This window comes from Triturus cristatus, chromosome 8 (assembly GCF_964204655.1).
Source record: "Triturus cristatus chromosome 8, aTriCri1.1, whole genome shotgun sequence".
NCBI lineage: Eukaryota > Metazoa > Chordata > Amphibia > Caudata > Salamandridae > Triturus > Triturus cristatus.
This window is the reverse complement of record NC_140591.1, coordinates 531042721-531058824: the sequence shown is the minus strand read 5'-3', so window position 1 is coordinate 531058824 and position 16104 is coordinate 531042721.

Here is a 16104-nt window from a genome sequence, read left to right as displayed (position 1 = left end):
TTCGTTACCCTAAGCTGTGCTGAGTACGCTTGGGATGATTTACTGGATTTTCTACGAGAGGCAAATTCAAACATTAAAAACATCGAATACAAGACAGCAGGAGTACTGTGCTCATTGGATCCGGTTAATGTTTGCAGATATTTCAATCATAGATTTGAGGCTATGATGTCGTTCATCTGCAATAAAAAAAATCCACCTCTAGGAGAAGTTGTGGATTTCTTTTGGAGAAAAGAGTACCAGGCAAGAGGTGCTCCTCATATTCATATGCTGTTGTGGATCAAGGATGCCCCAAAGTTTGGAACAGATACTGATGAAGCAGTGTTATCTTACATTGAAGAATATGCAACATGTGCTATACCAAAAAGCACAGAAGAGAAAAAGTTAAAGGAGCAAGTTTTACGTTTCCAAAGTCATCGGTGTGGAAAATACTGTCGACGGAAATACAAGAGCAAAGATAAATACTACACTAAATGTCGATTTGGATTTCCTAGACCTGTTCTTTCAAATGGAAGAGTAAACAGTTTTATGTCATCTGTGAGACATACTATCACAAGAAAATCACCTAAGAATACCTACAACCTTAAAAGAAAAGAAGAATCAAAAAATATAAATGACTACAACACAGTCATTTTATCCATGTGGAATGCTAACATGGATATACAGTATGTAGCTGACAATTCCATTGCTGTTGCTCGATATGTAACGTCTTACATTACGAAATCAGAAAAAACAGAATTGAAGGAAATGTGGGAAGAGATTTCTCACAAGAAAACTGTCAGTAAGAAGCGGTACAGTTTCAGTTTGAAGATGTTATCGCATCGAGAAATTGGATCCTACGAATGTTCAGATAGGTTATCTTCTGCAAGTCTCTACTCGAAATCAAGAAGAATAATTTGGGCAAGTTTAGGCCTTGCAGCAATGAGAAATCGGGTACTGAAATCTGTTGGAGAAATTGAATATTTGGCCGAGAATGACCCAGAAAGTACAGATATTTTGAAATCAAACATGTTGGACACATATTACCCAAAGAGAAGTCATCATCTGGAGAACATGTGTCTCTATGAAGTGCTGCAGAACTACATTTATTCACGGAAAGCCACAGAAGACATCAACAATGGAAAATATAAAGTCATTGGTGAGGAAGGATGTTTGGTGAAGCAAACAAAAGGAAGTTTGATAAATCACAGGAAGCTGAGTTGCGACACTACTGACAAAAAGGAATTTTACTACTTGGCTCTTTTACAGCTGTTTAAACCATGGCGTACAGAGGATGAACTACTGGGAGAATTTCAAAGCTATGAAGATTCTTTTAATGCTTGCAAAGACAGCATACAATGTAGTACATTCTCAACTTATCTGCAAATGTTAAATGAAGAAATTGAACAGGAAACTACGATTGCAGCAGAAATAGCTAGAGACAGTTCTCAGGACAGCCAAAGTTCAGGAACACTCAGTCAAGATCCCCTAGGACAACCAATCGTTGAAAATGAAGCATCAATAGCCATGAATGAAGTGGAAACGGCTATGAATCAAGCTCAAGAAGAATTTATAGACTTACAAAATTTGGAAAGACAACTGAACAAAGAGCAGCAACAAATTTATGAAGAGATCAGAAACAAAATTGATCACGGATATCTACATGAAAAAAAAGAGTGCTCATGCACATCATTTCATCCAATCAGGATGTATGTAAGCGGACAAGCTGGAACTGGAAAAAGTTTCCTTATAAAAGTCATCAGAAGCTACCTACAGCAAAAAACGGATTCTACTTTGTCTTGTGTGGTTACTGCTCCAACTGGGTTAGCAGCATATAACATAAAAGGAATCACTTTACATCGTTTGCTAATGTTACCACTGGAGCATGAGAACAAAATACAATACAACAAGCTAACTGGAGAAGCATGCTTGGAAGTTTCAAGAGTATTGAAGAAGATGCAAGTTCTCATTATTGATGAGGTGAGCATGGTATCAAACTTAATGCTTGCCTTTGTGCATTTAAGAATGCAGCAAATTCTGAGGACAGACTATGACGTGTTATTTGGAGGAAAACACGTCATAGTTTTTGGAGATCTTTTGCAACTTACTCCAGTTAAAGGACAACCAGTGTTTAATACTGTGACACATGAAGACACGAAGAAGTCATTGGGAAGCATCGGTAATACAAATATTTGGTCCTTCTTTGAGTACAAGGAACTTACTACTAATATGAGGCAAGCAAACGATGAAGAATATGGAAGTATTCTGAAAGATATCAGAATTGGACTACTCACTGAATCTGGCACGAAAGCATTACTGAGTCGACTGCTACATAATTTATTTCCAAAGGAAGAAATAGTTGCAGAGAACATATACAAGAACATTGCAGAAAAGAAAAGGGTCATCTGCTTAATGCCAACTCTACGTGAATGCTCAATATTCAATGAGGAGCTTTTGAAATTGGAAAAGGAAGATATCAGGAAATTGGAAGCAGTGGACAAAATTGAGGATGGAAGAATTACTGTCACATTAACAGGCACACTGAAAAATAAATTGGATTCACTAGAGAAGAACATTTCCAAAACAGCTGGATTAGAAAAAAATCTGTATGTTTGCATGAACTGTAGAGTATTTTTAAGGAGAAATTTGGATGTTGAAAAAGGTTTAGTTAATGGAGCTATGGGAAGAGTTGTGGGTTTTATTAATTATCAGAAAAAAGATGGAATTGAATGTTTAAAAATAAAATTTGATCAGATAGAAGAAGTAAAAGACATTTGTCGTTGTTCAGTTCGTTTCATGCTTGTGAAAGACTTATATGTACGTAGGAAGCAGTTTCCGTTTTCTCTAGCATATGCTGTAACTATTCACAAGTCTCAAGGATTGACTGTAGATTGTGCTTTTGTGAACATTGGTTCAACTGTGTTCAAAGAAGGTATGGCTTATGTAGCTTTGTCACGAGTGAAAACATTATCAGGTTTATTCATGATAGACTTTGATGACTCAAAAGTTAGTGCTGATGCAAATTGTGTAAAGGAGTATAATAGATTAAGAAGAAGCTATGCTCCTCATTTAGGTCAGTATCCTGTGTTGGGGAAACGTGTAGTTTCTCGTAAAAGGAGAAATGAGAATATCTGTAATGAAGATGTAGAGAGGAGGAAAAAAAAGAGGAGTGATGTAATTGCAAGCAAAAAGAAAAAGGAAAATGAAGAAGAGGTTGTAGGATGTCATTTTGAAAATAGCTCTGGTGTCAACTACTACGCAAATGTAGTGCTGAATGTTGCATTTTATCTGGAAAGTGTGCAAGAGCAGATAATAGTAAATCAGGGAAAAAGATTCTGTTCTGAGTTGAGTCTCCTTTTTCAAAAGCTGAGTAATGATAAAACTCAAATAGAAAGTGCTACTGAAATTAGAAAACTTTTAGATGTATGTTCAGGACGAACACAGTTTTCTCAAAATGTACAGCAAGACGCACAGGAATTCTTGATGTTTTTCCTTCAGGTACTGGAAGAAGAAGGGGTTCCCATTGAAAATGTATTTGGTCTCTCTTATAAATGGGAACATAGTTGTGAAAACTGTTATAATATATGTGGCTCTAATGTTGATTCTGAAAGGTTTATTTATTTAACATTGCCAGAAAGTAAAACAGTCACTTTTGATAAATTAGTTAAAGATGCTAATCATAGCATGGAATGCAGTGAGTGTAAATCTGAAATGTTTTCAACGTTAATTTTAAAGGAATACGGACAATATGTAATTTTAATGATGCAACGATGTAAAGCTGATGGTTCAAAATTAGATACTTTAATAAAGAAGTTTACAGGACAGCAATTATCAATTTCAGGAAAAACTTTTGTAACAGTTGCAATAATTTTCCATGAAGGACCTACTGTTACTTCTGGACATTACACAGTTTATCTAAAATGTGAAAAAGGCTGGACACTGTGTAATGATTCAAAATTGATTTTCAAGCAACGTTTGCCTTTTGATTTAGCAAATTCCTATCTAATCTTCCTGAAACCAAAATTTTAGAGAGATTTGGCAACATCTGGACAAAACAATTTTACCATTTTATTGGATTACCATTGGAATTTACAAATAAAAAGATTTTACAAATTATCATTTGGCCTACTGGAAAGGTAACCAATTGTAATGTGGAATTTTTCCATTTTTTAATGAAACTTTGGATATCCAAAACTTTAGAAAAAATCGGTAACATCTGCACAATTTAAATTTTGGAATGTTATTGGATTGCCATTGGAAATTTATTCAAAAAAGATTTTTAAAATTACTATTTGGCCATGCGGAAAGGTAAACAATTCTATTGTGGACTTATTTAATTATTAATAAATCTTTCGGAAACCAAAATGTTACAGAGAATCGGTGAGATCTGTATAATTAAAACTTTAGATTTTTATTGTATTACCATTGGAAATTTAATCAGAACAGAATTTTAAAATTACTATTTGGCCTAAAGGAAATGGAACCAGATGTATTGTGGAGTTATTTGAGATATATTTTTGTGATTATACTTCTGAAACAAAAATATCAGACGGTATTTTAAAGAAATAAGTATTGATATTAGATGATATTTTTTAAGAATATTATGCATTTCTATAAAGTTATGTTTATGCAAAAAGAGATTGTGGGCTTTTTTAAAACAATCTTTGAGATTGTTAATTTTTTTTTTGCCCGCTGTTAAATGATGAATGCAATTGCTTTCACAATTTATAGTGAAATGCAATATATTCTGAAAACAGCAAAAAAAAGGCAAAACATTTTTTTGAAAAATATGTAAATACATGTACTGTATTATAAAATGTTTTATTAAATATTAATACTTTTTTCTTTTTTTCAGATTGAGATAGAAAATTTTCGAAAACTAGAACCATTTTTAAGGCAATTAAAAAAAAATTTAAATGAATAAATATTGTTTTGAGTGGGTATGGTAAGTGTAAAATTTCATGGTCCCTTTTTTCCACTTCTCCACAATCACATTTTCAGTTTTTCATTGTAGTCTCTCAAGGACCTTGTAATGTGATAATTGATTTTTAGTGTTTTTAAAAAAAAAAAATAATAATTACGCGTACCGTACGCGTACGGTAAAAAAAATCAAAAAAAAGTTAAAAAAAATATATAAAAAAAAGTTGAAAGGTAAGGTTGGCTCTTAAAAGAGCCGTTGTGTTCATGCAGGGACAGAGGAAAGAAAGAATGGGAATATTAAACGGTACGACAAATGTGCTGATCTATTTTATTGTTCACTAGGGAAATACTGGTCTCCCTATAACAAATTAGATCATGACAAGTGGCGCACCGTATTTCAACCCTCAGAAACCGAGGGTTAATTTCCAGAGGACGAGAAAAAGGAGATGCTCCCCCCACAGATGAAGGGCTCACCTGACCTGCCGAAGATGGACTCGGCCCTGCAGATGATGGTCCAGGCTGAGCTGCTGTGGATGTGCTTGGTTGACTTACTGAAGGGTTACCTTCAGTATGTCGAGCATGTGTTATTCTGTGTACATCCTTAAGGTGTCTCAACATGGTGTGATTCCCGAAGGAATACTTCTTGTTGGGATTCCCTCTTGAAAGTACACGCTTACACAGCTTACAAGTCACTAAGGGTGCATTTACCTTTTTCTTGCCCTCTGGAAAAATAAAATACTCCCATATGAAAGAGGTCTTTTGTATCCTCGTTCTCTGCCTCAAGGTAGTGCTGCTAGCCTCACTCTCAGAAGGGCTCTGCTGTTCTGCCATCGTATAACAAAGACAACCCAGCTCCTTCTCCTAAGGGATCACAAGCAGAAATGAGGGGAATGGGTGTGGTGTAGGAGAGTTCTAGAACTGAAAGTAGTTTCAACCAATCAAAAGTTCTGTTTCGTGATCACATGACCCAGCGTGCGCGTACGATACGCTTACGTTACGCTTACGGTGCGCTTACGGCAAAAGTACGCATGCGCGTAAAAAAGACACGTGCACGCGCGCATGCGCACAACAGGCACGCCCCTTCACTTCCGTGTAACGTGCGCGTGCAGCGTGCGCGTTACGCGGTGTGCGCGCGTGACGTGCGTATACGCAAATTGCGTAAATAAACGCAAACAGCGTAGAAATCTAACGTAATTAAAGCAACACGTGCGCTTACCGTACGCGTACGTTTAAAAAAAAAAAAAAAAAAAAAATGGAAAAACAAAAAAAAAAAGTTATACTAATAAATCTTACCTGTTTATTTTATAAAAATGGTAAAAAAAACATATTGTAGAATTTTTAAAATTTAACCATAGTCTTTAAAAAAGGATAGAAAATTAAAATAAAAATATGTAAAAAAAAAAAAGAAAAAAAAAAAAATTAGCATTTTAAAAACCTTGCAAACTCACTGAAAAAACCATGGGTTTCACTCACGTTATAGTTAGGAATTAGCATTTAAAAAACCTTGCAAATTCACTGAAAAACCATGGGTTTCACACACGTTATAGTTAGGAATTAGCATTTAAAAAACCTTAGAAATTCAATGAAAAAACCAAAGGTTTCACACATGTTATAGTTAGCTGGACATTTCACTCGTAAAAAACCATTGAAATTCCCCCGTTATAGTTAGTTCAGCTAACTATAACTCGCGCGCCCGCAATGCACTAATGATGACGTCACATATTACATCACTCATGACATGGTCACTGACATCACTCATGACATCACTGATGACATCTCAAATGACATCACTGATGACATCACTGATGACATCATCCTTGTGATAGAGTGGCAGACCTCCTCTTCCCCTAATATAACCATTGAAACACACATTCAAAAATAGAAACTAAAATGTTCAAAATAATGAACAAATCAATATCAGTTAAAACAACCTATTCAGTAATTCTAAGAACCACATACACATACAGTCATTCACCAACAGTCCTCTACAGTCACTCATACATGTACTCACTCATCATATGTACTCACACACCTATACATCCTGTTACACAACGCCACTCATCCATAGAGTTACTCACACACATAGTCACTCATGCTAATAAAGAATCAAACATCCATTTACTTGCGTATACAGTTATACACACACCACCACACTTACTTCTACAGAAACTTACACATACTTAGTCTTTTAAACAATCACTTATAGAAACACATACTTATTCATACAGGAACTCTTCCAATCTCTCACTCTCACATATACTCACTTATATACACCAATAGTCACATCTACTAGTTTAAAACATATGTAGTTACTCATAAAGACACTATAGAGACAGTTATTCACTCACTAACACACCCATGCACACACTCATCCAACCATACAGTCCTGCACACATGCTGTATTCAACACATACAAACAGTGAGTCACTCATTCATGCACCTATACACTAAGTAATACCCCCCACCGAACCATACAGAAACTCAGATACTCATACTGATAAAAAACCAACTAATAACCTATATAGACACTCATGTAGCTACTCACCAACCCATGCAGCCACTTATACACAAAGTAAGAAACTGATACAGATATTTAAATATTTAAAGATTACTCAGTAAGCCATGTATTCACTATGATACACTTAATCAGTCAGTTACACAAAATTTTTTTTTTAAAAAAAGCATCCATTTAGACACTTATATACCCATTTTTTTCTTCCATTGACCTTGAGATATACATAAAAATAAAAAATATTTAATTTTCAGAAAAACACACAATCACAGGATGATGTCATCAGTGATGTCATTTGAGCAGTGATGTCATATATATATATATATATATATTACCTACTGGCGGTCGCCAGTAGGTAGTTATAGTTAGGACCACGTTTCCATAGGAAATCCGCAACATTCTATTTTGAATAACTTTGGCGCCGGTCGACAAATCCTCGCGAATTTTTCAAAATAGGTGGGGCCCTACGCTCTGCTCCTACCCTGAAAGTCTCGGGGGGATTCGTCAAGCGGGGGCTGAGATAAAAGGGGGGTCCCAAAACGCATTTTTCCCATGCATTTTTCCATAGGACCTTTAGACACAGCTACAGCCTGAACGGCTGAAAAGAATTACTTGAAATTTGGCAGAGAGCTAGTCCTCAGGTCAAGGAAGTGCCTTTTGTAGGTTTGGTGTAAATCTGTTCAGTAGATTCTGAGAAAATAGCCTTTAAATCAATATATATATCTGAGCCAGCTTACGGTGCGCTTACGGTGCGCTTACCGTACGCGTACGGTGACGTGCGCGAGCGCGATTCTGATTGGCTGTTAGATCTTAGTAAACATTCGAATCGGTCGAAACCAGGAAGCGGCGGCCACCATTTTCTCTCTCGCTCTCTGAGTTGGGCAGCAAAAACGAAGGCAAAAAATGGCTAAAGAGGCAGTTTCGTCACATCCTAACCACCCAGCAATAATATAGGGGTCCCCAAACAACCCACAAGCCCCAAAAAAAAATTTTTGGGGGGGGAAATTCGCCGATTACGCTTACCGTACGCGTACGGTAAAAATGTTAAAAAAAAAAAATTATCCACATTCTCCCCACCCCGTGTGCAAATGGTGGCCGAAGGGCACCATTTGTGCATGGCTTATAACAGCTATGAAAATAACAAAGAAGACATTTCAAAAAGATGCGCATAATATGTCCCCCATGTCCGCACGGTGCGCGAAGCGCATCGTGCGTACATGGCCCATCCTGCATAATGTGGGCACGCGGTGCGCGCAGCGCACTGCGTGACCACCGTGCGTGCACGGCACTAACTGCGTAAAGTGGGCGCGCAGTGCGCGAAGCACACCGCGTGCTCACTGTGCACGCACGGTGCGCGAAGCACACCGTGCGCGCACGGAACGAACTGCGTTAACTGGGCGCGCAACGCCACGAATGGCGTAAAGTAACTTAGCATTTAAAAAACCGTACAAATTCACTGAAAAAACCATAGGTTTCACACACGTTATAGTTAGGAATTAGCATTTAAAAAACCTTGCAAATTCACTGAAAAAACCATAGGTTTCACACATGTTATAGTTAGCTGTACATTTCACTCGTAAAAAACCAATGAAATTCCCCCGTTATAGTTAGTGCAGGCAACTATAACTCACGCGACCGCAATCTTGTGCTGATGACATATGTGTCTTTATGAAAAAAAAATATTTGTAATATATGTATAGCTAAAATTTAATGGAAGAAGACATGGGCAAATAAGTGTCTAAATACAGTATTAGCATCAGCAGAGGATTGCGGTCGCGTGAGTTATAGTTGCCTGCACTAACTATAACGGGGGAATTTCATTGGTTTTTTACGAGTGAAATGTACAGCTAACTATAACATGTGTGAAACCTATGGTTTTTTCAGTGATATATATATATATATACCAAACATGTCATTTGTAGTTCCACTTGCTCAAGCCATATTCAAGACCCTACTTGAATATGTTAACATTTACTTAGATGACAATCCTAATTCAATTGATTTACTGATGGGAGACTGTAGATATTTTGCAAATAATGCAGCTTTTGACGTCTGAGAAAGACATTAAGAGACACTCACTCTACCCAGGGTGACAGGAATCTCAGCAATGAAGCTGAGGCGATTTTTCCTAGCTGAAAAGAAGGATCAGTAGTGGGACACGGTTATCCATCAGACAGTCCTTTCCATTTTCAAAGGGCACATGGATATTGGGAATGTGGTACTTCAGTGGTTTTCATCTCTTTGTTTTTGTCAAGGTTCACATACATGGTATAGATTGTTGCTGTTCACGGAAACCCATATCTCATTCACTGCAGTCACATGCACTATGCTTGAATATATTCATTTAGGGTTCAGGAGCATGCATCCATGGTGGGTGCAGAAAACACACAGATTTACCTGAAAGGTGTAGCCCTTGACTGATGTTCTCAAGGTGTGGGACTATCTTAGTAAAAAAAAGGACTGGATGGCATTCAGTCTCTAGATGTCAGTCATTTGATAAGTAGACTTTACATTATCTTCTTCTTCTGCAACTCTGATTCAGGATTGGTTCTCAACATTTTTTTTGATGGGTATTCAGCCTATGTCCTTGTCCTCCATTCATTTGATGCACATTTATCTGATATTGAGGTCACTGAATGTGTTTTTTAAATTATATTAAAATTGTCATCTTCAGTTGCTGTACCAGATGGAGCATTTTATTTTAAACCATAATATTTATACCACTGTTTATACACTGGTATTTGGATGTTTGGAAAGCACTTTTCATGACGAAGAGTTTCCACACTTAGGGTCATATTTATGAAAAACTCACGCAGTACAGCGCAGAAAGTCACCTTGCTGCACTGCGCGATAGGGAAAGGGATGCTCCTTATTTAACATAATATGGTGCTTCCCTTTCCTTCCTCTGGTGCCCTCTTGGATGCCTAGCACCAATGCAGGCACCCTTGCGCTGTGGTGCAATGGGGCCTGCATTGCAGACAGGATTGTTTTTGTGCATGAAAACAATCCTATGAAGCATTTTCCTCTTTCTATGTGTGCTGCTGAATGCACACATAGACAAATCCATGGGTAGATGCATTGGAACACCCAGGCTCCTCTCATGGAAAAACCTCACCGGGATTGAGCTACTTTGCATTACACTAGATATATCAAGCCCTGCAGGGCCACGCAACGTAGCCTTGCATGACTTGATAAATCTAACTTAGTAGTTGGGTTGCCCTTGTGTCACCACACAGGGGTACAAGGGAGACACAACTATATGATAAATAAGCCCATTACACTTTTAAAATCAGTCAATCAGGCCGCTGCAGGTTTGGCAGAGGGTGCACTGGGGTTTGACCACATTACACATATCCTGCTTTTTTATTCTCGCTTACCAGAGAGGTTTTAGCTGTTAGAAGGTGAAAGCCTCTCATCAATCATACCAAACAAAAATTTACAGTGGGCTGATCATGGATTGGCTTTATTGTCACCCTCATTTGCTTGCTTCTTAATTGATGGCTTGCCTTCTTCTTCTGGTGTTTGTCCCTTCAATGGAGCATTACCACGTTACTATCCTTTTGATTGGATGAGTTTTATGCTTTAATTGCTCATGTTCGTGTAAGTACTTTTTTCTTTTCTTTCAGCACTTCATGAGAGTGAATGTGTTTTTTTCCTGATGCTCATTCCTCACCCATCACACTCATAGCCTGCATGCTCGATGTTGCCTCCCCATACCCTTCAGCTTGTCCATTGCCCCCTTTCTTTTTATTTGAAAATGTTTGGTCCCTACCATTCAGTCAAGCCTCAAGAGCCTCCTTTGCACCCTTGCCCCCACCCAATGCCTGATGCATCCTGTTCTACTGCTCTGTACTCTGCTAACACTTCCATGATCTCCCATTGTCCTTTAATTTTTTGAAAATATTTGGCAGGCCAGCAGTGTTAAGAATTACTGATCGGTGCACTTACAGACTCACATACCTGCAGGTGGCCATTGTGTATGTGGAGGTTGAAAATGAGATTGAGGGTGGCTTGCTGGGGTCTCACAGCTGGTTTGCAATGCGGGTCTCAAGGTGCTTCCTGGTGTTACGGATGTAGGAAGCATGAGGGACTCAGGGACAAATTTATGGCCAAGTCACGCAGAGCAGCGCTGCAAGGCACCTTGCTGCACTGCGCTGCATGCCATGGAAAGGTTAGGAATGCACTGTATTTAAAAGAATACAACACATTCCTGTCTCTTCCCCTGTGCTGGCACACAGTGGGAAACCTAGCGCTAACCCAGGCATGCTTGCACCATTTTCACCGTACCAAAATAACTCAACTTGAGAGTCTCCTTAAGGAACCTCTGCTCCGCCAACTCACCCTAGCCGACACACTGTGCATCTGCAGCTCCAGAATGGGTGGAAGAATCTTCTCCTACATCCTTGCCAAAGCCTGGAACGAACTCCGAATTAACAACAGACGCTCCCCTACTCTGCACACTTTCAAGAAGAACCTCAAGACCTGGTTTTTCAACTGAGCTGGAGCAGCATTCCCCAAGTGCCTTGAGACCCCACAGGTGAGTAGCGCGCGTTTAAAAAACCCTGATTGATTAATGGTGCATGGGTGTCTATGATGCATGCTGTGTTGTTTTTGGGTAGGAAGTAAAAAGAATAATTGGGGTTTCACCCATCATCAGACAGGATAGCTTGCATCCAGTGGCATGGAGAGCACAGGACTCACATCTGGGCATACCCGTCCCACTCAGGTGACAAAAGGAAAAAGAACAATTGATGGACAGAATGCAGAACAATGTCATACATTCACCCCAGTACAGAGATCTGGGCCTAAATCCATTGTTTTTTGGCTCACCATGGCATTCCAGTTTGAACCCAGCCATATGCAAATCAGTCTTGACCCTGTGCCCAATGGGAACAGTCCAGCCCGAACTGTCAGGCCAGGTCTTCCCTGGACTGCAAACAAGAATCCTAAGACCGGTTTCGGGGTTTCCCCCCTCATCAGCCAGGATAGCTTGACTCCAGTGCCATGGAGAGCACTCGGGATGACAAAAGCAAAAAGAACATATGATGGACAGAATGCAGAACAATGTCAGATATTCACCCCAGTACATAGATCTGAGCCTACATCCATTGTTTTTTTGCTCACCATTCCAGTTTGAACCCAGCCATATGCAAATCGATCTTGATCCTGTGCCCAATGGGAACAATCCAGCCGAACTGCCAGGCCAGGTCAGCACTTGACTTGAAACAAGCACCCAGGGACCTAGCTTGGCAGGTCGGGCTGGACTATTCCCAGAAGGAACAGAGTGAGGACTGAGTTGCATATGGCTGGGTCCAAACTGGGGTGGGGAGCAACAAAATGATGGATTAAACCCAGATCCTTGTGACTGGGGATGAATGTTTGCATTGTCCAGCATTCTGTCCACCAATTGTTTCTTTTGAATATGTTGCCCTAAGTTGGAAGGGTATGGCCAGACGAGGGTCCTGTGCTCACTACACCACTGGATTCAAGCTAGCCTGGCTGATGAACGGTGATGCCCTCAAACCGGTCCCAGGATGCTTTTTATCAGTCCAGGGAGGACCTGGCTTGGCAGTTCGGGGTGGACTGTTCCCATAAGGAACAGGGTCAAGACTGATTTGCATGTGCCTTGGTCCAAACTAGGGTGGTGAGCAAAAGAATGATGGATTAAACCAGGATCCTTGTGACTCGGGGTGAATGTTTGCATTGTCCAGCATTCCATCCATCAAATTGTTTATTTTGATTTTGTTTAGGAAGTGGCACCTTTCTGCACCAAAACGATCCCCTGAGGCTTTTTCCTCTTTCTATTTGTGCTTCAGAATGCAGTACACATAGAGAGGGTAAAAACAAATAGAAATAAACATGTTTCTCCTCCTTACGCCTCACCTGGGGATGCATATCTTTTTGGCGCATTCCCAGGTTCACCAGTTCTGGAAATCTGGGAATTCGATAAAAGCCAGGGGAGCTGCATAGGAACACCCAAGCAACACCCATGGAAATGCCTCCATGGAGCAGAGTAAAACAACACAGCGTTTTGCGCTGTGTTGCTTTACTCAAGATTTATAAAGCTACTCAGGGCCATGCAAGGTGGCCTAGTATGGCTTCATAGAACTAATTTTTGAGTTGTGTTGCTCTTGCTCCACATTGTGTGGTACAAGAGCAATGCAACATTGCTCATTAGTTCAGATCTCAACTTGAACTTGCAAGGCCATGATAAGGTTGGCATTTTTGTTTTCTCCTGCCAATCCAAATGGGTGCCTTAATGCATAAATTCACAGATATCGCCATGGGCGTAGGAAGTGTGGGGGATGTGGTGAACTTATCCCTCCCAGATTTTGGAGTGGAGGAGACATGGGAGACAAGTATATGAGGACGCGGGAGGCAAAAAAATTATTGCGCACTTCCACTGTTTACAGGGCCATTGGAGCGGTTCAACGCTACCTGTGATGGCCTGGCTTTCAACCTGCTAACCTGCCTTCAGTCAGGGCTGGACTTATTCGCGGTGTCTGCCAACAAATTCCTGAGGCCAGATGTAGGCCCTTGTTTTTCAGGTTTGGGGCAGGCCCCCCATTTTTCACAAACTGTGGCTGGCCGATCAGGTGAAGCAGGTGGTGTCTCTCCTCCTATCCTGTGCCAAGGGCACAGCAGGGAGGCCTCTGCTTCTGAGTAGGAGAGTTCACACCCTCCTGACAAAAGGAAGTGGGGGGTGTTATAGAAGGAATTTTTCTTTGCTCAAGTGATGCATATTTTTTTATGCAACTCAATTGAAAAACAAGGAAAGAACACCTGCTCCTTACCTGTTTACAGCAGATTTGCCACTGGAAGCACATTGCCAAAATATGCCAGGAGGAATGTGCTTGTTATGCCTGCGGTTTACTGTAGTCTAGCCCTTCAATTACTTTCGTGCAACAAGAGACCCCCAAAAAAGCATTTTGGATTCATCGAAGAGCTATAATGTTTGATCATGTACTTCTTTCTGAGAATTTTTTTTTGTCAAACCAAACAAGTGAAACTAAATGATGTTATGTCCTACAGTTTAATAGTTAAGAAATCACTCTGATTTAAGTTTTTTCTGCTGTAGTGTGTTGGCAGTGTCAGACTGGCCAGGAGTGCGATCTGCCGGTTCCAGAAGGACGGGTCCAACAGGTCAATGTTTGGCTGTTTGTGGGCCAGTTTTATGGTGCGACCAGCCAGATTTTTACTGTTGATTTGCCTGATATTACCAAAACATTAATTGTAGCAGTTTCGTATGCATGCTGCCTGCGATACCTAGGGCCAATTGAAATATGCGCTTGTGCGCCACAGTTTTTTTCAAATAATTATGCATTTGCCACATAACCCAACATCTGCTGCACAATCTGCAGATTTGAATGAAAAAAAATTGCTTGTACCTCAAATAGTTCAAAAATGCAGCAGCACGTGTTGCCGCACAGTGGAAGGCCCTTTCAAAAATTGACTGGTCACGTTTCTGTTGCATATTGCTGTATTTGGATATTAAACTGGTACAAACATGCTGCAGCCAATACTCAGACAGTGCTAACAAGTGTAAAAATGTCCAAATAATGGAATAATACTATTACAAAATGTGCTGCATTACGCTGCATAGTTAGTTTTTTCTTGTCACATAATTTACTGAACTCTGCTGCATAATTTAGCCTTTCCCTGCCAAATGTTTCTAGTGGCCCTGGCAATACCTTGCAAAACACCTAGGCAACACCTACGCAGTGTGTCTTTACAAGTACAGGCCTGCCCCGATTTGCAAATGTGGGCCACTTTTTTAGCTACCTGATTTGCTACTTGGGTCACTTTTATTTTGGTGCCCGGGACTGTCTTTTGTCCCAGTCTGACCCTGCCTCTAGTATTTGTGACTACCTTGTTGAACACACAATGAGGCTGCTGTCAGGTAAGCCCCCTACCCCACAAAAGATACAGCTATAGAATTTTGTGCATATGGAGACTATGGGAACTTTGATCATGAGAACAAAGTGGAGGCGGGGTCAGAGATGTGACTATATAGGGATTGTCCCCCCTGTTTTGACAGAACCAGAGAAAATCAGACACTTTCTACCCTACTCCTTTCCTGGGCCTCCCATTGCACTTGAGCAGCCCCAGCAAGGCACATACATTTTCTTTCTGCACATGCCCAGGCCTAGCCCCACTGCTCCTCAGCAAACTTTGAAAGAAACAAGCAGATGGGCCCAAACAACCTCACTCTTTCCTAACACACACCATAGTGTCATTAAATACTGCCTCTCCTTTCCTGACTGCTCCACTTTATGATGCATAGATCTGACTGCCCCACTCTTTTTGTAGTAGACTTCTGTGCAACATAAGGTGTTGCCTTCTCTGATTACCCCAGTCTGCGAGAAAAAAGGACCATAGAAAGGAGAAGAGATTTCTCTTTCAAGGCTCTCTGCTCCAAGTAAGGCTCGGACACATTTTTGAGGGGTCTCTCTCTACCCCTGTTGCCTTTCTACTTTGAGCCAGATTTAGTATGCTTTGTTTAGAATTCAACAAGTCTTTTCAACTTTGACACAATTCTTTTTAATATTAGCGTGTTGTCAAGTGAGTTAGAAGTATTCTTCTGCTTCTCAAAATAAATTTTGTTGTATTTTATTTAAGGGAGAGGATGTGGCATTATAGCCTGAGATGCCATCTTTGGAACTGGGGAACCAGGTTTAAGTTTTGTATGGGCTCAA